The following is a 23,874-nucleotide window of genomic DNA, read 5'->3' as shown; positions in this document are numbered from 1 at the left end:
TCTATGTAAAGAGTTTAAAATAACAACATAAAATTAAAAAAATGATAAGAAAATAACAATGAAATAATTTATGTCAGGAACTTGCCTAAGGGTATTAATTTGAAATGAAAACATATAAATATATCATACCACATAAATTGAATATATATATATATATATATATATATATATATATATATATATATATATACTTCAAACAATTACTTATTGCGTATTTAATAACAATTCATTTAACATAACATGAAATTTGAATAACAACGTTAAACAAACATAGGGAAAATTATGAAGTGTCATATTTATATCGGTGATATATAAACATATAAAATTAAATTAAACAATATTAGTAATATTGTTAATATTGACTTTAAGATTCGAAATATTATGTATATTGGTGGCTTTAAGTTAAATTAATATGATATGTATTACAATTTTAAGTAATTCCATCGCTTTATAATAAAATTAGTAAGTAAACTTTGGTTGACGTATTATTATATATTATTTGTGTATATAAATTTGGAGTTATGAAAGTTGTATTTGGTTTTATTTTATTAACATAAACCATTGAATGTTTACTTTGTTTTAAATTACATTATCCTTGTTTTAGTTTTAACTTTACAACTTATATGCTACTTTATTATTATCAATTTTATTGGACATCGATAATTTAATATATTAAACAGATAAAACTAAAACCCAGTTTAACTCTTTTAGTGAAATTTATAACAACATATATTATTTCTCTATAAAGATATTCCTTTGTTTTTAAATTTATAAACACAAACTACTAATAAAACATCGCGCGCACAATAACGTATGGATACACGCGCACGCACAAACACACGCCTTTTTATTCCGTACTTAAATAAAATTGAAAATAATGATTTATAGTTGTAATTTAGTTTTAACAATATTACATGAAGTTCTGATTTCATATATTTATAAAATATTCAAGAACATAGTGAGAAATTTCATATAAAAAAATACAAAAAAAATTACAAAAATATGTTTGATTACATATAAAAAATTATTTTTTAAAAAAGGTTTTATTTAACTAATATTAATATTAACATTAATAAAAAAAGGAAACAAATTAGAAAAACCCTCTAAAATGTAAAAAATAAGAATTAAATCAAATTAAAAAAATATAATATATTAACATATATAAAAATGCATGAAAAGTAAAAAATAAATTATACAAATATCTAATAAATAAAAGTAATAATTATTAAATTTTAAAATTAAAAGTAATGAAAATATTTAGTTAAATAAAAGCGTGACGCAGAGAATTCTGTTAAGATTACACTTCTTAACAGTTTTCTGAAATTTTTACGATAAAAATTCGACGTAATACTGCAAACACGATTGATCAGTGAAAGGTTATTTAACACATTACCATAATTAACTGACAACAATGAGTAGTATTTAAACAAATTGTGAAGAAAAAATCAGTGTTGCCATCTTGTTTTCCGTAGGTCTAAAATTATTGTACCTACTAGACACATCTGTTATCTTTTTTTGTAACATTTTCTTCTAAGTTTTCGTCGGTTTTGTTGTTAATAAAAGTCGACATGTTTAAAATTTTATTTGTTTTCTGTTGACATTATTTAAATCAATCTTCTTATAATTAAATTCTCTACAATTTATGTTTAAAAAATGTATGATTTATTGCCAATTTAACAACGTTATTGTACGTCAAACGTAAAAAAATGTGTTTTTTGATACTATTTTTGGCGTTTTACATGGGATATCTTAGAAACTAAGAGAGATACAGTTCTGGGACCTATTTTTTTCGATTTCCCAGCTTAAAAACCATAAGAAACAATTGAATTTTCCACTTAATTGACCTTCCCAGAATTTCAGGAAGCCTCAATTTACCCGGAGGAACTGAAACTCGGGCGAAATCATTCACCCTGTATAACTCGCCTACGAAGCGTTTTCGGACCTATGTTTATATGAACTTTTTTCTTATTTTTAGCTTCTAGAATGAGTTGTCAAAGTATTGCCTGAATCACTCCTGAAGTACGCCTGAAGTACTCCTGAATCACTCTGTATAAATTTTTATACAAAAATAACAAAATGACGGACAGTGAGAGAACGAAATTGAAATCGTCATTCTTCCTAAGGATATTTTTTTGTTTAATTTTACAAGTAAAATCAAAAAAAAGTATAACCAGCACACCATTTTCGAAACATATTAATTAAATAACTATTTGGCAGTAATGAAATACAACTGTCCAGGGAAAATTGTAAATCATATTACAACAAAATTTACCTTTCTGTTTGTATATATTTTACTTTTATGTTTTTTAAACTTTGGCTCATCTATGAGTTGGCAATATTAATTTTAAAAAAAAATCACATCAAAAATTGTTGATGTAGAACACTTTAAATAAACTGGAAAAAGTTTAAAATCTGTTTTAAAGTACATTGCAGAGTATTTTTCCTTTTAAATATTTAATGACGTAATTTTTAAAAGAACAGTATACGTCACTATGAAAAGATTGCTTGAATTTAAAAAGTTTTATCCTACAAACCACCTGATGCAAAACATTGAATTTTATACCACATTAAATCTTTCTCTTTTTTGTGGTATTTAAAAAAGTTTTATTTTAATTTATGTAAATAAAATCAGTAGAAATTGTTATAAATTACACAAAGAAAATTATCTATATTTATTAAAAAAAAAGTAATTAAATTTTTTTGCAAAATTTATGAAGAAAGATATTATATTATTATTTTCGATAGTACGGTGATGATGAGGGGTAATGAGGATTAATAAAATATTATTCATGTATAAAATTTTGTGGCTGGAAAATCTCCAAAACTATTTGATCAATCTCATTGAAATTTAGATATGTTACAATAATCTAACCGAAGTTGTGCATGTAAGAATTTTATGAATATATGTTGAGTCGTTCTTGAATTAAGCTCATTTGTTCTAAAATAAAAAAAAAATTTGTAGCTCGAAAATCTTCAAAACTACTTGATCAATTTTAATGAAATTTAGATATGCTACAGTAATCTAACTGAACTTGTGCGTATTAGATTATCATGATGATTGGTTGAGTCGTTCTTTAGTTATGCTTAATTGATCTAATAATTTGAAAATTTTGTGGCTCGAAAATCTTCAAAACTACTTGATCAATTTTAATGAAATTTAGATATGCTACAGTAATCTAACTGAACTTTTGCGTATTAGATTTTCATGATGATTGGTTGAATCGTTCTTCAGTTATGCATAATTGATCTAATAATTTGAAAATTTTGTGGCTTGAAAATCTCCAAAATTACTAAATTAATTTCTCTCAAATTTAGATATACTGTAGTAGTGTATCTGAAGTTGTGCATGTAAGAATTTTATGAACATTGATTGAGTCGTTCTTCAATTATGCTCATTTGCTTTAAAATTTTGTGGCTCGAAAATCTTCAAAACTACTTGATCAATTTTAATGAAATTTAGATATGCTACAGTAATCTAACTGAACTTGTGCGTATTAGATTTTCATGATGATTGGTTGAGTCGTTCTTTAGTTATGCATAATTGATCTAATAATTTGAAAATGTTGTGGCTCGAAAATCGTCAAAACTACTTGATCAATTTTAATGAAATTTAGATATGCTACAGTAATCTAACTGAACTTGTGCGTATTAGATTTTCATGATGATTGGTTGAGTCGTTCTTTAGTTATGCATAATTGATCTAATAATTTGAAAATGTTGTGGCTCGAAAATCGTCAAAACTACTTGATCAATTTTAATGAAATTTAGATATGCTACAGTAATCTAACTGAACTTGTGCGTATTAGATTTTCATGATGATTGGTTGAATCGTTCTTTAGTTATGCATAATTGATCTAATAATTTGAAAATTTTGTGGCTCGAAAATCTCCAAAATTACTAAATTAATTTCTCTCAAATTTAGATATATTGTAGTAGTGTATCTGAAGTTGTGCATGTAAGAATTTTATGAACATTGATTGAGTCGTTCTTCAATTATGCTCATTTGCTTTAAAATCTTGTGGCTCGAAAATCTTCAAAATTACTTGATCAATTTTAATGAAATTTAGATATGCTACAGTAATCTAACCGAAGTTGTGCATGTAAAAATTTTATGAATATATGTTGAATCGTTCTTGAATTAAGCTCATTTGTTCTAAAATTGTGTGGCTCGAAACTCTTCAAAACTACTTGATCAATTTTATTGAAATTTAGATATGCTACAATAATCTAACTGAAGTTGTACGTGTGTGAATTTCATGATGATTGGTTGAGTCGTTCTTTAGTTATGCTTAATTTATGTAATAATTTGAAAATGTTGTGGCTCGAAAATCTTCAAAACTACTTGATCAATATTAATGAAATTTAGATATGCTACAATAATCTAACTGAAGTTGTACGTGTGTGAATTTCATGATGATTGGTTGAGTCGTTCTTTAGTTATGCATAATTGATCTAATAATTTGAAAATTTTGTGGCTTAAAAATCTCCAAAATTACTAAATTAATTTCTCTCAAATTTAGATATACTGTAGTAGTGTATCTGAAGTTGTGCATGTAAGAATTTTATGAACATTGATTGAGTCGTTCTTCAATTATGCTCATTTGCTTTAAAATTTTGTGGCTCGAAAATCTTCAAAACTACTTGATCAATTTTAATGAAATTTAGATATGCTACAATAATCTAACTGAACTCTTGCGTATTAGATTTTCATGATGATTGGTTGAGTCGTTCTTTAGTTATGCATAATTGATCTAATAATTTGAAAATTTTGTGGCTTAAAAATCTCCAAAATTACTAAATTAATTTCTCTCAAATTTAGATATACTGTAGTAGTGTATCTGAAGTTGTGCATGTAAGAATTTTATGAACATTGATTGAGTCGTTCTTCAATTATGCTCATTTGCTTTAAAATTTTGTGGCTCGAAAATCTTCAAAACTACTTGATCAATTTTAATGAAATTTAGATATGCTACAATAATCTAACTGAACTCTTGCGTATTAGATTTTCATGATGATTGGTTGAGTCGTTCTTTAGTTATGCATAATTGATCTAATAATTTGAACATTTTGTGGCTTAAAAATCTCCAAAATTACTAAATTAATTTCTCTCAAATTTAGATATACTGTAGTAGTGTATCTGAAGTTGTGCAAGTAAGAATTTTATGAACATTGATTGAGTCGTTCTTCAATTATGCTCATTTGCTTTAAAATTTTGTGGCTCGAAAATCTTCAAAACTACTTGATCAATTTTAATGAAATTTAGATATGCTACAATAATCTAACTGAACTTGTGCGTATTAGATTTTCATGATTATTGGTTGAGTCGTTCTTTAGTTATGCATAATTGATCTAATAATTTGAAAATGTTGTGGCTCGAAAATCGTCAAAACTACTTGATCAATTTTAATGAAATTTAGATATGCTACAGTAATCTAACTGAACTTGTGCGTATTAGATTTTCATGATGATTGGTTGAGTCGTTCTTTAGTTATGCATAATTGATCTAATAATTTGAAAATTTTGTTGCTTGAAAATCTCCAAAATTACTAAATTAATTTCTCTCAAATTTAGATATATTGTAGTAGTGTATCTGAAGTTGTGCATGTAAGAATTTTATGAACATTGATTGAGTCGTTCTTCAATTATGCTCATTTGCTTTAAAATTTTGTGGCTCGAAAATCTTCAAAACTACTTGATCAATTTTAATGAAATTTAGATATGCTACAGTAATCTAACCGAAGTTGTGCATGTAATAATTTTATGAATATATGTTGAATCGTTCTTGAATTAAGCTCATTTGTTCGTAAATTTTGAAAATTTTGTGGCTCGAAAGTCTTCAAAACTACTTGATCAATTTTAATGAAATTTAGATACGCTACAGTAATCTAACTGAACTTGTGCGTGTGAGAATTTTATGATGATTGGTTGACTCGTTCTTTAGTTATGCATAATTGATCTAATAATTTGAAAATGTTGTGGCTCGAAAATCTTCAAAACTACTTGATCAATTTTAATGAAATTTAGATATGCTACAGTAATCTAACTGAACTTGTGCGTATTAGATTTTCATGATGATTGGTTGAGTCGTTCTTTAGTTATGCATAATTGATCTAATAATTTGAAAATTTTGTGGCTTAAAAATCTCCAAAATTACTAAATTAATTTCTCTCAAATTTAGATATACTGTAGTAGTGTATCTGAAGTTGTGCATGTAAGAATTTTATGAACATTTATTGAGTCGTTCTTCAATTATGCTCATTTGATTTAAAATTTTGTGGCTCGAAAATCTTCAAAACTACTTGATATTTTAATGAAATTTAGATATGCTACAGTAATCCAACCGAAGTTGTGCATGTAAAAATTTTATGAATATATGTTGAATCGTTCTTGAATTAAGCTCATTTGTTCTAAAATTTTGAAAATTTTGTGGCTCGAAAGTCTTCAAAACTACTTGATCAATTTTAATGAAATTTAGATATGCTACAGTAATCTAACTGAACTCTTGCGTATTAGATTTTCATGATTATTGGTTGAGTCGTTCTTTAGTTATGCATAATTGATCTAATAATTTGAAAATGTTGTGGCTCGAAAATCTTCAAAGCTACTTGATCAATTTTAATGAAATTTATATATGCTACAGTAATCTAACTGAACTTGTGCGTATTAGATTTTCATGATGATTGGTTGAGTCGTTCTTTAGTTATGCATAATTGATCTAATAATTTGAAAATTTTGTGGCTTAAAAATCTCCAAAATTACTAAATTAATTTCTCTCAAATTTAGATATACTGTAGTACTGTATCTGATGTTGTGCATGTAAGAATTTTATGAACATTGATTGAGTCGTTCTTCAATTATGCTCATTTGATTTAAAATTTTGTGGCTCGAAAGTCTTCAAAACTACTTGATCAATTTCATTCAAATTTAGATATGCTACAATAATCTAACTGAAGTTGTACGTGTGTGAATTTCATGATGATTGGTTGAGTCGTTCTTTAGTTATGCTTAATTTATGTAATATTTCAACATTTCGTGGCTTGAAAATCTCCAAAATTACTGAATCAATTTTATTCAAATTTAGATATGCTTTAATAGTGTATCTGATGTTATGCATATACGAATTTTATCAAGATTGGTTGAATCGTTCTTCAATTACGCTCATTTGTTTTAAAAGTTTTTGGCTCGTAAATCTTCAAAACTATTTGATCAATTTTATTGAAATTTATATATGCTGTTATAATGTATCTAAAGTTTTACATGTGATAAATTGATGAAAATCAGATGAATCGTTCTGTAGTTATATGCAATTTAATATCTATAACAGACAACATAACCAAAATTTGAGGATATTATTTGTGAATTTTTTATACGCGCTTATGCAGTGAATCACAGTACTAAGTGCGTTTAAACTTGATACTTTTGTGTAAGGTCTACTCTTTATTTTTATTTATTTCAACAAATCACGTTTTTAATATATTAATATTTTTATAAACAGAGAATATATATTTCAATATTAAATAAAAAGAATTTTACTACTTTTAATTTGTTTCATTTAATTTATGTTTGTTTTTATATATTTCTTGTGCAAAATATTAGGTAGAAAGTATTATTCAAAATAAAATAACAAAATATCGGTATTCGAATCTTGGCGTGTTCGTGTGAGCTTGTGTTAGTTACCAGTCCAGTTGCTACTATTGGCCCAGAACGGATCACGTGACGGACCGGACAGATTAGCGCCAAAGTCTCCCTCCAGCTAAATAAAGAATCATTTTTTCCTCTTTAAATATTAATTAATAATTCCTTTCTTTTATTAATAAAATTAAATAAATAAATTTATATATATATATATATATATATATATATATATATATATATAAATTATGGTTAGAAATTAAATTAAATAATCTGTAAATTAATTGATAACGAACTTCTTCTAGCGGGAGGTGTCGGAAAGATGCCGTGCGCAGCCGCTCGGCGCACTACAATCGGTCCGTTCTGCGCTAATAGCAGCTAAAATAAAAATGTAAGTACGTACAGAAACGAACAAACAAATCCATGTATCATCCTCTTTTATGGAGAGTGAATAAATTTACAGAACAGAGAACCAATAAGTAAAACAGCTGTTACCAAGACAGTACAACGATTTGAAGAAACCCTTACCTTACTATACTAATTTACAATACTAGAATTAACAACGAATAAAAAAGCAATAATAAAAAAGGTAGAAGACAAAAACAGACACAAAATTACAACATCAATTTTCTGCCATAACACGTATATTTGTTAACCGATTTAAAAAAAATAAAATGTCATTTTGTTTAAAATAAACGACGTAATATTATAGCAAATAACATATATTTAATAAAACTAGAAACGTTTTAGAACGAGTTTGGCAAGAGCTAGACTTTCGTGTTGATGTGTGCCGTGTCACCAGAGGAGCACATATTGAACATTTATAGATTTTAACAAAAATTGTTTGAGTCCCTGCATCACCTCGTACTACTTTCATTTAGGTAAGTGAAATACTTTTTTTGTACTGAATTTTTGTAACTCCTAAGAACATTATGAAAAGCCCTGTATATATATATATGCTATCATTTTGTATTCTATAAGTAATAAGAATATTTTTACAAGATGATGATTTGAAGAACAAATTTTTTTAAATCAGGTATCACTTCCGCACATGGATTGAATTTTAAATTAACTTACTATAGAAAAAGAAATTAGATTCTTATTTGAAATAATGGAGTTTCTTCTAGTTAAAAATCACAAAGAATATATAATAAAAATAGAATGAAATAATTTTATAACACAAAGTATTTTATTTTTTTTTACTTAGATAGAAAATTCATATAAAAAGTTTTATGTTTATACCCAGATAATTAAAAAAAAAATTATATTAGTAAAAATATTTTACAAATTAAAAATAAATTACGATAATGTTTTATTTTATCATAATTTTAATACAATATTAAAGATTAAAATAATTTTAATACAATATTTCCCCATGTATGGGGAAGATACAAAAATACGAGAATTTCGGTTATTTTTTTATATCATAAACTAGCTCCCAGTCGCAGCTTCGCTCGCGCTATATGGTTACTTGAGTTTCCCGTGGTGGTCAATCTTTTTATTTTATATTTATTAGTCAAGTAACCAGAGGCAGGTGCAGTCAGTCACACATACAGTAACGGTGGTATATCGCATTTCCCGTCGCTCATTTGTTTCAGACGAACGGGATCGGGCTGTGTGTATTCGGTCGCTTTCCAATCTTGACTGTCTTTCGTCTTCAGTCTCTGCCGCACGAACAGTTTTCATCATACCTGCTTTTTTTGTATTTCTCCTGATTGAAGAATGTCTTTTAGGCACGGTATGATGTTTTGAAAAAAAATCACAGAATTTAAAAGATTGCAGTAAAATACTTTACACACTTTAAATTAGTAACACACACGTGATAAACAAAAGCGGCTATTTATTTATGTTTTAAAACAGCTGTAAAAAATTGTAAATGAATGAATCGTAATAATTACATATGCATGTCCGCTAAATCGATTGAAACTTAGGAATAACTGTACGTTAAAACCTACGTTAATACTTGTACGTTAAGCCCTTTTCAAAATTAATCGATTCAAAAAAAAAATGTTAGCTAAAAATTAAATTTTTCTTGAAAATCAAAGTCATTTTGAAAATTAAATATACTTTAAGGAAGAAATAAATTGTTTTAAATTTCGTTATGTCGGAGGTCCAAAAAAATTAGCCTATGTTCACCGCAGGGCTTCAAAGTGTAGGTGTGCAAAATTTTAGACAAATCTGTCCGGTAGATCTCGAGTTAAGTTGGATCAGACAGACAACAAACATTGATTTTTATATATATAGATAATACTCTAACTATTAAACTGTAGTAAAATTATACAAACAAAGCGTATTTAAAAAAGAAATATTAACCTAAAATTTACTCTTAGAACAATTAAATAATAATATTAAATTACATGTATTTAGATTAAAAATATCAACTAAGTAAACGGGATAAAATATAAATAAATATATACAGAGTGTTTCTAAAATCATGACCATACTTTTTCGGATTCTACCTGTAAAATTAAACAAAAAATATTCCAAAATCAACAGTTCTCAAAGTTTTACATAAAAACCTGAAATTACACGCTTATAAAATCCAGATATTGCAGGAATTAAAACCCGATGATGGTATAAAACGTTACAATTTCGCTGTTGAATTGTCGGACAGAATAAGTGAAAACTAATCATTTTTAGACGATATAATTTTTACAGACAAAGCTACATTCCATGTTAATGGATGCGTTAACAGACACGATTCACGAATATAGAGCTCTGAAAACCCATACGCAATTATCGAGAAACAACGCGATTCGCTTAAAGTTAATGTTTGTTGTGGTGTGATGAAAAATCGTGTAATAGGGCCTTTCTTCTTTGCTGACAAAACGATTTATGGAGTCGTGTATCTTGACATGTTAACCGATTATTGCTTTCTCAGCCGGATGAACTCGATAACATTCATCGACTTCATTTCCAACGAGATGGTGCTCCCCCGCACTTCAATGCATCGTTCACGGACTCTTTGAACGAAAAATTTGGAGATCGATGGATAGGCCGGCAAGGACCCGTATTTTGGCTTCCAAGGAGTCCAGACCTAACAACTTGCGATTTTTTTGGGGGTACATCAAAAGCGTTGTTTATACACAAAAAATTCGCGACCTAAACAGCTTAAAAAAACAGGATTAATGAAGCAATGACAATCATTAACGAAGAAATGTTTACTAATGTTTGGAGAGAAGTTGAGTATCGTTTGGACATTTTTCGAGCGACAAGGGCACACATATTGAAATTTATTAATTATGTAACAAAATGTTTGACACGACAAATTTGAAAAATAAAAAACATAAACTGTAAGTAATTCTGTTTTAATTTAAACCATGTTCAAAACTGCACCATTCTTTTATGATAACTCTATACTTTGGTGGTAATACTATGCTTTGAAAAATCAAATGTTGGATTATTTCGTGTGCACCCTTCTTGACTCTTGTAAGAAAGAATTCTTGCACGTCACACTAGATAGACAATGACATTAAATTTAGTAAATTTTTGAAAAAATCGATATCCTTAAAAAAATTCAATATTCTTGAAAACATCAAAACTTTGTTACAAATATGTAAATTGTTATCATCCGCTTTAACTTTATGATCAAACTGATTTATTTTTACGGATATTACGTTCATAAAACAAATTGATATTTTATAGACAATGATATTAAAAGTTAGTAAATCATATAAAAACTTCTTGAAGAAGTCGATATTGAAATAGATAATAACAATCGATATTGACAATGACATTAAATTTAGTAAAAGAAATTCTAGGTTATTTATTTATGCGATTTATATATTCGTGAGATTGATGAGATTTGAACTGTAGTAAACTTTACTGGGGGTCACAAGAAAGCTAGAGTTAAGATTTCTTAATGATTAGTTTCGTAGTTTTTATGGTTATAGTGAATAAACAAAAAGACGTCTCTTTATATACTAGTAAGATTACAATTTAAATTGTTACATAATGTAATAAATTTTATGCAGAAAGAAATTGAATATTGAATATCTATCACGTATTATGAGTAAATTACAATGTTAAGAATAATATTTCATGTTTTAGAAAATATAAAATATGCTTTTTTAAAATTTGCTGATAAAGTATTTTTTATATGCAATAAATTTATCAATTTAAAGAAAACTTTTTCCATCTTTGTTTAACGTGGTATAAAAATGATAAGCATTATAACACCCCATGTTCATACTCTCTCTCCCTCCCACCAACCCTCTATCTCACTCGCTCTCTTATATATATATATATATATATATATATATATAAAATTAATTCATGAAAATAAAGATTTATTATTTGTGTATGGTACAAAATAATTGCAGTAAAAAAAATTAAATATCTAATTTATATAGTACATACTAGGATTAAATTAAATGTAAGCTAAGCGAATATAAAATAATATATATATATATATATATATATATATATATATATATATATACGTAAAATGATATATTAATATTACAAAATAAGGAACAGCCATCATATATTTCATTTTTGTAATAAAGCGATATTTTCAAAAAAAAAAAAGAAAAGAGAAAGAATAAGGTAAATTAATTTTTTTAAGTTGGTATTAGATGTCTCTATATGAAGGATTTAAAAGGTATACCGATTCAATTCTGAAGGGTTAAAGGTAATTTTTTTTCTTTATAGAATATAAAAAAAATTAGGTTAAATTGCTTGAGTGGGATTATGATAGGATATAAAATGTTACGTGTGTGAATTAGTGCGTGCATTAGTGTTTTATATATATATATAATATTGATAAAGGATTACTTTGAAAACTGATTCTTTCTTTTAAAATCTCTCCCTAATATAGATGTAATTAAGTTCACAATAGAATTATATATACCAGTTTTTTTTGTTTTTTTTTTTTTACTATTTTATTCCATGAATCAAATTAGATTATTCCAAATCATTTTTCTTCTTTCTAACAAGCACATATTTATATTTTATAATAGGAAAATTATTGTTTGAAAGATTAAAATTTTATTTCTCTATGAGCATTTATAATAAAAAATAAATTAAAATAATTGCAACCTGTTTTTAACTTTACATCTTTTTCAAATTGTAAAATATTTACTCGAATTTACGGGTTAATTAATTTTAATTTAATATTTGAATTTTTTACATTTTTTGATGTAAATACTTGGGGTGAAGTTAAATATTTCATACAACACCCATTATGTGACACATCATTTAAATAACAATTGTATATGATACTTCAATCCAAAACGGCAAAGTGAGTGACCCGTGCTTTTAATGATATTCTTATAATGATTAGCTTTACATGGAACTGGCGGTTGATGATACTAAGGAATAATTCAGATTCGGAGTAACAGTACAAGGTGAAAAGATAAAGATGCTACGATTTTCTGATGATATAGTAATTCTAGCCGAGAGTAAAAAGGATTTAGAAGAAACAATGAACGGCATAGATGAAGTCATACGCAAGAACTATCGCATGAAAATAAACAAGAACAAAACAAAAGTAATGAAATGTAGTAGAAATAACAAAGATGGACCACTGAATGTGAAAATAGGAGGGGAAAAGATTATCGAGGTAAAACAATTTTGTTATTTGGGAAGTAGAATTACTAAAGATGGACGAAGCAGGAGCGATATAAAATGCCGAATAGCACAAGCTAAACGAGCCTTCAGTAAGAAATATAATTTGTTTACATCAAAAATTAATTTAAATGTAAGGAAAAGATTTTTGAAAGTGTATGTTTGGAGTGTCGCTTTATATGGAAGTGAAACTTGGACGATCGGAGTATCTGAGAAGAAAAAATTAGAAGCTTTTGAAATGCGGTGCTATAGGAGAATGTTAAAAATCAGACTGGTGGATCAAGTGACAAATAAACAGGTATTGCGGCAAATAGATGAAGAAAGAAGCATTTGGAAAAATATAGTTAAAAGAAGAGACAGACTTATAGGTCACATACTAAGGCATCCTGGAATAATCGCTTTAATATTGGAAGGACAGGTAGAAGGAAAAAATTGTGTAGGCAGGCCACGTTTGAAATATGTAAAACAAATTGTTAGGGATGTAGGATGTAGAGGGTATACTGAAATGAAACGAGTAGCACTAGATATGGAATCTTGGAGAGCTGCATCAAACCAGTCAAATGACTGAAGACAAAAAAAAAAAAAAAATAATGATTAGAATTATTCTCACCTTATGTTTATTTTAATAATTTTTTTCCTTTTTTCGTTCATAAATAAGGTAAACGTATAAAGTTGTCAAACCGCTTTCATGTGTACATCTTGAATTTATGTATTTCAATTTTTACGTAAATAATTATAAAGCATGAAAAACATTTTTGAACTCATATACCATCAATTTATATATATGTATATATATTACTTATATAAAAAAAAAAATGTTTCATACGTTTATTTCATCTATAAAAAAGTATAAAACAAAATTACAAATCAGGTCATATTTAGATCGTAACAGGTAGTCGAGTTTACGGGTGATTTAACAATCCATCAACGGGATGAAAAATACGTTTAATATATATACAGTTCATTGGTTTATTAAATTTTAAACGGTGAAAAATCGGTGGCCGTGATGTTCACATGCAAGACACGAAAACCGACCAGAGAGCTGGAAATCTCAGGGGAGAAAATCCCTTTTGAGAAAACAGTTAAGTACCTGGGGGTGGTGTTGGACAGGCGGCTTACCTTCGGCGAACATGTAAATTATGCGACCCGGAGGGCTAAGGCCGCCAGAGCCTCACTATACCCAGTGCTGAACAGTGCCAGCCCATACCCACTGGCAACTAAGCTTCTCATTTTTCGGCTGTACGTACTGCCGATTCTAACATATGCTTACCCGGCATGGGGGGCAATGTTGAGCTCCTCGCTTCAAAAGAAGATCGAGGCCGTCCAAAACATCGCGTTGCGGACGATCTTTGGAGCTCCGTGGTTCGTCAGGAATGCCACTCTCCGATCTGATGCGAGATTTCAATCCGTGTCCGAGGTGGGGGTGGCGCAGGCGCGCAGACTGTTCGGGAGAGCGGCTGTGTCCGAACACAGTCATCTTCGGGACATCTGCAGAGAGGACCCAACTCCGACAGTTGTAAGGAAGCGGCCTCACGCCGTACTGGACGAACCACCGTGATGGTGCGGTGCGGTAGCCGAAAATCGACAAACCAGGCTTAGGGGCCTCCATATCGCATGAGCCATAAACGGAATAGTGCGTCAGACGCGTTTCCGGGGTCGCGAGTGAATAGTTTTTTCGCGAGTTATATAGTTTGAAGACTTCAAATACGGTAAGTCGCGCACAAAACAAAAACGCGGTCTAAAATTTTTTTTTTTTTTTTTTTTTTTTTTTTTTTTTTCTCGCGTGTGTTTTGTTCTATTTCTCTTGTTTCAGAAACGGGAGAAACGTGGATGTGGAACGACGCGTCGTGCCGTCTCATCCTGCCAGTCGAAAGGAAAGTAAAAATTATATTTTTTTTTTTTTTTTTTTTTTTTTTTTTTTATCTCGTGTGTGTGTTCTGCTTCTTTTGTTGCAGATGCCAACAGCCACCACAAAAACAAATGGTTTCTTCACTGCGGCCACGCGGTCCCCCCAACCCCTTCTCAGACACACGCGTGTCTGAAGGTTAATAATTACGTGGAGAGAATAATTGCTGTTTACTTCTTTCCAGAAAATCGCCGCCCCAAAACCGCGATCGCGAATAGGTATCACCATCTGTAAGTTAAACTTACAGTAAGATAAAATAACCCAGCAATTGCGACTCCTCCGGAAAAGGGGACACATTGCTCCCTCCCTATAGCTAGTGCCCCGTTGTGGCGTATTCCTGCTAGCCTATTAAAGAGGTAGCACCGAAAGGACTTCAGTGGACGGTCTGAAGGGGAATTACGTCGGGAGGACAGGCTTTATAAGCCTAGCCTTCCGCGGTCGGCCCATGAAATGGGTTCGATAACGCTGGTTTAACAACGGATTGGAATGCAATTAAATCCGTCTTAAATTCACTAAAATAATAATAGACAAAACTTGAAAAATTAGATCCGAGATTAAAAAATAACCCTTTTAAAAACAAGCCCGATTAGAAAGATCCAGCAGCAAGGGACTCTGTCCAGGTTCTGCGATAAAGTAGGGAGTAATAGACTCCTGCCAACTTTGCATTCCATTCCATTCCATTAAATTTTATTACAATCATTTTTCAAAAAAAATAAATAAATGAAAATTGGTTTTATAATATTATTCTTACGATGTATTTAAAGATAATTTAAAGGTGACAATTTAAAGACAATTATTTAAAGGTGAGAACAAACTCGAGGAAGTGATTCTACTTAACATACTGAAGAAAAAATGTCCAGTAAGCATAGATCCAAAAACGCATATTTTTCTGTCTGTCCATTTTGGCCATTTTGTTTTTTAAGAAAAAAATTATTTTTCAATAACAGTTGGAGATAACGCAATAAAATTTTGTACTATATTTTAAACTAACATTTTTTAATAGGAAAAAAAAACAATACTCTTCGTTAATAAATTTCAAAATGGCGTTCGTTTCAATTTTTCAGTTTATAATATCTTAGGAATTATAGGATTTATCAAATTGTGTTATATTATAAAAATTATAAAGCATTTTTTTGTGAATAAAAAGACATCTTACTCGTAAAAATCCGACGACAAACAACTGAAATATTGCAAAAAGTATGCCTAAACCTATATAACGGCCATCTTGTTTTTTTTTAATATTGTGGTTTCTCATTAAAATTGCTAATCAGAAAATTTGATTTAGGTATCAAGTGAGTCACGATAATAAATTGCTCCCTAGAGGGGAACTCATGTCAAAGTAAAAATCTTTGCTTCCCATTCTTTAGACCCATCATCCCAACCCCAAACGGGTAAGACACCCGCTGTGTGACGTTACCGTTCCTAGCCCTGAGGGGCTTTACCGGAGATCATCTTTAGACCCTCTAATTGATTACACCTCACAGTCATCACCCAGGCCTCGATCGGGATGCCGCCGATGTAAATGTCTCGACAGACATTTCCATCAATAAAATAAAAATAAAATTTCGCCTTCACGTAGGTCTCAAACGGACATTTTCACATCCAACCTAACATGATTCCCTCAAACTAACAGACCGAAACTGGGGAAGCACGAACCCCGCGCCTAGTAATGATTTGACAACACCGTTCGTGACTGTGAATGACTCAGAAAACGAACGAGTTTAAAGTTAAATCAGTGCTGCACTCATACCAATTAAAATTAGATTTTACGTAATATAGAAATTCAGATCTACACTCAATTAATTCGACCAATTTAGGTCACCTAACAAGGGCAACGCAACCTCATTCCGGTCCGCACAGGTGTCGGAAACAAACCCCGCACCACCACACAGTCCCATCATGATGTCTTGCGTGGCATTACCAACTCTCGATCACGACCGCCCCCGGTCGCACGGGTTAATATACCACGGCGGCGCGGTCGTCCCCACCAGTGGAAACCCTAAAGCGAATCACAAACAATACCAATATAACTGTGCAACGATGCCATTGCGCCTACCTCCAACCAATCCAATTGCTTAAGTCGGAACCCTAGACATCCGGGATCCTACCACGATCGAGTACCTCGATTAAACTCTCTCTGTAGACCTACACACCGCATGGGGCGCGAAGAAAACCAGCCACTATAGACCAGTGGTCGGGAACCTGCGGCTCGCGAGCCACATGCGGCTCTTTGGATGTGAAGCTGCGGCACTTTAGTTCCATACGCAAATATTATTTATTTAAAAAAAAAAAAACATTTAAAAATCGTTCTGAATCGATTAACGATGATTAGGCACCGATTCTATCTCTTTGCCACTTGTACTCTCTTTTCACCGCACCCCTCCCCCGTGACACGCGTCGTTACTGTCGTCAGTCCGTCAGAAGCTCTCGAATGACGCCGTCGTCGGATGTTTCTATGTAGGTTTTAATTCGCTTTCGACACAAGACAATTTGGCGTCTTCACCAGTGCTTTGGCTGTGACGTTTAGTTTGTTGTTTCAAGTAAAAGAGTTAGAAGCGAATTATCTTCTCAAAGTTATGTATGTACATATATATAATAATAATAAAAAAAACCGAAGTAAAGATAGGTAACATAATAAGTATTATATTTTAAAAATACATATTATACATTTTTTTCAAATTGGATACCTAACTACTTTTTTGAAGTCGATAAGAATTGTCAAAAAAGAAACAAAGTACTACTATTGGGAATTACCGTGAAAGTGTTATTATTAAAATATATATTTAATAAATTACCTATTTTATTATTTATCTATTTTATAGCTTTTATTATTTAAAAATTAGCGTTAAAATAATAATTATAAGTGTAAGTTCCTATAAATTGTTATTTAATAAACCTATTTTCGAAAAAATTTTGTGGCTCTTTAAAAACTTGGAAATTTTGTAAATTGTAATTTTTTACTCTTCTGACTCAAAAGGTTGCCGACCCCTGCTATAGACCATTCCTCATGGATCATTCTTTAGGCCTATCACCACGCATATGAAAAAATTAACAAAAACATCAAATTTTTAATTTGAAGCTATAACTTTCATTTTTTTTTTTGTCTTCAGTCATTTGACTGGTTTGATGCAGCTCTCCAAGATTCCCTATCTAGTGCTAGTCCTTTCATTTCAGTATACCCTCTACATCCTACATCCCTAACAATTTGTTTTACATATTCCAAACGTGGCCTGCCTACACAATTTTTTCCTTCTACCTGTCCTTCCAATATTAAAGCGACTATTCCAGGATGCCTTAGTTTGTGGCCTATAAGTCTGTCTCTTCTGTTAACTATATTTTTCCAAATGCTTCATTCTTCACTTATTTGTCGCAATACCTCTTCATTTGTCACTTTATCCACCTATCTGATTTTTAACATTCTCCTATAGCACCGCATTTCAAAAGCTTCTAATCTTTTCTTCTCAGATACTCCGATCGTCCAAGTTTCACTTCCATATAAAACGACGCTCCAAACATACACTTTCAAAAATCTTTTCCTGACATATAAATTAATTTTTGATGTAAACAAATTATATTTCTTACTGAAGGCTCGTTTCTCTTGTGCTATTCGGTATTTTATATCGCTCCTGCTTCGTCCATCTTTAGTAATTCTACTTCCTAAATATCAAAATTCTTCTACCTCCATAATCTTTTCTCCTCCTATTTTCACATTCAGTGGTCCATCTTTGTTATTTCTACTGCATTTCATTACTTTTGTTTTGTTCTTGTTTATTTTCATGCGATAGTTCTTGCGTAGGACTTCATCCTTGCCGTTCATTGTTTCTTCTAAATCCTTTTTACTCTCGGCTAGAATTATTATATCATCAGCAAATCGTAGCATCTTTATCTTTTCCCCTTGTACTGTTACTCCAAATCTAAATTGTTCTTTAACATCATTAACTGCTAGATCCATGTAAAGATTAAAAAGTAACGGAGATAGGGAACATCCTTGTCGAACTCCCTTTCTTATTACGACTTCTTTCTTATGTTCTTCAATTATTACTGTTGCTGTTTGGTTCCTGTACATGTTAGCAATTGTTCTTCTATCTCTGTATTTGAACCTTAACTTTTTTAAAATAATGAACATTTTATTCCAGTCTACGTTATCGAATGCCTTTTCTAGGTCTATAAACGCCAAGTATGTTGGTTTGTTTTTCTTTATTCTTCCTTCTACTATTAATCTGAGGCCTAAAATTGCTTCTCTTGTCCCTATACTTTTCCTGAAACCAAATTGGTCTTCTCCTAACACTTCTTCTGCTCTCCTCTTTAACTTTCATATAATATTACAAATCAGCATCACAACTTGTTGTCAAATCCATTCTGAGTTAACGTCCTAAAATTATTTTTTTTCTTTTAGTACGTGTAATTGTAGAGCGGTATTTTAAAATTGTTTTTTACATATTTTTTATTTATGGTATATATATATATATATATATATATTTTTATAATAATAATTTTTTCATGTACTTTATTCTCAATTTAGAAAAAATAAATCTAGATATTAAAGCTTAAATCCATTACTGCCGCCTGGTCGTACATCATAACTAATCTTCAATTCACAGAATGTAAGATATATGTTCCTAAAAGTTTTATTGGTTTATTGAATTTTATTACAGCCAATCATATTCTTTCTTTACTCTTGGGAATTTTACATGTTTTTACAATGTATCTGGACCAGAATAACGTATTTTTTATGGTCAACCTTTCTCTATCTTATAAGTTTGACATCATAAACTCATTTTTATAGTATTTCAAATTCTTTCTTTATAAATAAAAGCTTTATCTTGAAAACTTTTCCTAAATTAGGTAAAATAAAGAAAAAAAAATATATATATATACTATTATATATATACATATTAGAGTGGTCCAAATAGGGCAAAATTTTTGTCGAAAAACGTGCACCCCCAGATTTAAAAGTACTCTCAAAAACAAAATTTTTGACACGTTGATGAACCCTTTCCATTCGAAAAAACTCATCCCCGACTCCACTTTAATTTTAAAGGGGATTTAACATGGGTTTTAGGTTATTTTTCAAGTCGTTACGATATAGCGCTTGCATGTTTCATCACAAAACTTCCAAAATAAGGTATATAAGGGTTTTTGGGGTCAGAGAACACGAATTTTAAGTTAAAAACTTATTTTGACAAGTTAAAACTGTCAAAATCGCTGCCAATTAATTAACAACTACCTTTTTTATGTAGAAAAATCAATGTTACACATTACAAACAACGTTAATTAGGGTTTTTGGGGTCGGAGAACACGATTTTGAAGTGATTAAATTGTTTTGACACATTAAAACTGTTGAAGTCGTTGTCAATTAAAAAAATCTGAAGGATATATTCAAAAAGATCAATTCTCATTTTATTTAAAAAATTTTGTATTCATATATATAATTATTCAAATAATGTTAAAATTTTATGATTTCTATTTCTATTATTATATTACATTACATATGTAATGTAATTATATACATTTGGATGTTTTTTGCGATGATCATTTACAATTTGTAGTATATATTGCAATTGACTTTCATCTCTAGTGAATTTACATCTAATTTCTTTCACCAACTAAACCGTTCTTTCTGAGCAGTCATTGACGACCTTTAGATTTTTTAACACGATTCAAAGCAGCCAAATAATCTTCGTTTTCGCTCCACGTGGATCAATTTCTAGAAAGCTAGTCGCAAGTTCGAATCGTTTAAAAAAATTCAAGGACTCCGTGTTGACAAAAAAGTCGATTTCTTTGTTTAACAATTCGTTAACATTTTTAGTTTCGTAGCGTTTCGTGTGAGCAGGTTCGTTATCATAACCCACCGGGTTGGTCTAGTGGTGAACGCGTCTTCCCAAATCAGCTGATTTGGAAGCCGAGAGTTCCAGCGTTCAAGTCCTAGTAAAGCCAGTTATTTTTACATGGATTTGAATGCTAGATCGTGGATACCGGTGTTCTTTGGTGGTTGGGTTTCAATTAACCACACATCTCAGGATTGGTCGAACTGAGAATGTACAAGACTACACTTCATTTACACTCCTACATATCATCCTCATTCATCCTCTGAAGTATTATCTAGACGGTAGTTACCGGAGGCTAAACAGGAAAAAAAAAAGAAAAAAAAAAAAAAAAATTTCATTATCATAATCGCAATCACCATCTGTCGCAGATAATAAATTTTCGTAAGTTTCACCCGAAATTGCTAGTTTTTCAACCATTTTCAGTTTTAATTCGGTTGAGATGTCTTCATCAAAAAGAGCTAGCGTAGCTAGCCAAAATGAGTTTTTTACTTCAAATTCGTGTTCTCCGACCCCAAAAACCCTTATATACGTTATTTTTGAAGTTTTGTAATGAAACATGCAAGCGCTATATCGTAACGACTTGAAAGTAACCTAAAACCCATGTTAAATCCCCTTTAAAATTAAATTGGAGTGGGGGATGACTTTTTTCGAACGGAAAGGGTTCATCATCTCGTCAAAAATGTTGTTTTTTAGAGTACTTTTAAATCAGGGGGTGCACGTTTTTCGACAAAAATGTTGCCCTATTTGGACCACTCTAATATATATACCTAAACTTGAGCATATATCAGCCGATTTTATGGTACGCACAATTTAACACTAAATATGGAGTTTATTTTTACGATGTAATGGTTTTTATTATGTTTCTTCGAAATTTATATAACCCAATAATTTTTTATCCTGCTTTTTTTTGGCAAATCTTATTTACAAAATTATTTTATAAGGTTGTATAGATACATTATTGGCAATCCGCCATCTTGTAAATTATTTTGGAATTATAAATTATGAAAACAAGAAAGGAAATCTGCCTAATTTTTTGTATTATCTCATGTTAAATAAAATTTCAAGCTGAATTTTAATCTGAATTAAAAAAATTAAATTACATCACGAGAAATATTTTTTCTATTAAAATATATTATTATTTATGTCCTAAATATTAATAAAATAAAAATGTAGAAGTTGGAAATCTACTTTAAACACTTGAGTGCAATCGGTAACCGCCTAGAAGACGTTTCTTCGGTCCTAAACGTGGCTGAAGAGTAGACCCCGTTTTGTGCAGCTTAAAGGTGATCTTCCGACGGGGTCCTTCTTGGATCATTGAGATATCACGACATTCCTCCTGGTTGCTATTGTGACTCTCCCCAAGAGGGCTACCTTTCCCTTCTCTATCATCTAGTCGGGGTCCGGGTATGCACCTCACGCATACACCCTCTGAATCGGGCGCCCAGCTCACAATCCTAGACGGTCCTCAATACGTCATCAGAAAGTTCTGATCCAGCCATCTGATGGACTCGAACGCCCTCAGTAAAGAGGCTGCCAAGTGCATTTGCAACATTATTACATATTGAATGGCTAGGTCAACTGATTTTAATTATCCCAATATTTAATTAAAACGTTTACTTAAATGTTTTCGGTCTTAAATTACTTAATACCTGCAAGAAGTCATCAACAGAGTACATCAGGAACCACTATCTCACCCCTTATCCAACCTTGAATTTTCACCATTGGATTTCAACTTGTTTGGTCTGCCTAAAGAAAGCGGTATGTGATAAGCAATTTAATGCAATGACGTCGTCAAAAGAAATATGCTAAATTGGTTCCGACAAAGAATTTTTTGCAACAGTAATAAATAAGCTGATTTAAAGATTGGGACAAGTACGAATATATTAAAGTAGAAAAGTGAACAAAATGTCAGATTGATTAAACACTTTTTTAAGCTTCAGAGAAATTTGTGTCTAATAATAATTAAAGGACCATTAAATATTTTTTTAAATTTTGATTTCTTTATTATTTATTGTATAAGAAAATAATTATATCTATATAATATACTGTTAGTAATACATAGTAGTAAAAAAATTACCTATTTTTATGACTGGAGATGACGGCTAGAAATGGTAATGTATGAAAGTTACCATTTTGATAAAATCAGACGGTTCCACCAAAGATATCCTGAAAAAAAAAACAATAAATTATAATAGTTTAATAAAATAAATGAATTAATTATTGACGATCTATATGGCTGAGTAGCTAGGTAGCGCATTTAATTTGGTGTTTTCGGGTTCGAATCCCAATTAGGCATGTCTTTTCATACGCTACCAATTTTCCACCGGGGTAATTTAATCTAAATAGATTAAATTTAATTCATTTTAATTTAATTTCTTTTTGTTTAATTTTATTATTTGAATTTATTTAATTTACTAATTTCCAAAATCCAACATTTATCCCACCGCCATCTTGGGAACAGACATAATACCAAATTTTTATTTATACCTCTCTTCTTGTCTTATAGTGTCCTTTAAAAGGATGTATGGCACAAAGGATGTTAACCATTTAAAATAATTGTTAAAACCCATGGAGCACCTCAAAAAAGGAGGTAAAATTCTATTTTTCATCAAAAGTTAAATCGGTTTACCGATACTTTATCCTGTAAGTTACAGTATTCTTTCTGGAATGGTTTTAAAGATTTTTGATGGGTTTCTATACTTTTGGCTCACAGTATGAAGTATAAACTTTAAACAAAATTTTTGAAAAATATTAAACCGAAGGGAGATATAGCAAAATAACAAAAAAATAAAAAATAAATTTTAGGGAGGTGTTTATTTTTTGAATTTATTTTTCTTGATTATTTATATATGCATTATGGGTACCAAATTTTCTATAATATTGTTTTCTGTAAAATGTTTTCAAAAAAATAAATTGTTTTTCAACGATGCCCCCACCTCT

At 30.1% G+C, this 23,874-nt stretch overlaps 1 protein-coding gene across 1 annotated transcript in view; it reads right to left on the bottom strand.

Moving 5' to 3' along the window:
* LOC142333875 (diuretic hormone receptor-like) overlaps positions 1-23,102 on the bottom strand; it is a 635,861-nt gene extending 612,759 nt beyond the window's left edge. Inside the window, exon 1 of the mRNA XM_075381453.1 lies at positions 23,012-23,102. The gene's annotated coding sequence lies outside the window, so the exon portion shown is untranslated. The remainder of the gene's footprint in view (positions 1-23,011) is intronic.
* Positions 23,103-23,874: the final 772 nt, after the last annotated feature.

This window comes from Lycorma delicatula, chromosome 13, assembly GCF_047948215.1.
Source record: "Lycorma delicatula isolate Av1 chromosome 13, ASM4794821v1, whole genome shotgun sequence".
Taxonomy (NCBI): domain Eukaryota; kingdom Metazoa; phylum Arthropoda; class Insecta; order Hemiptera; family Fulgoridae; genus Lycorma; species Lycorma delicatula.
The sequence above is the reverse complement of the archived record's forward strand: the minus strand, read 5'-3'. Positions and strand labels throughout refer to the sequence as shown.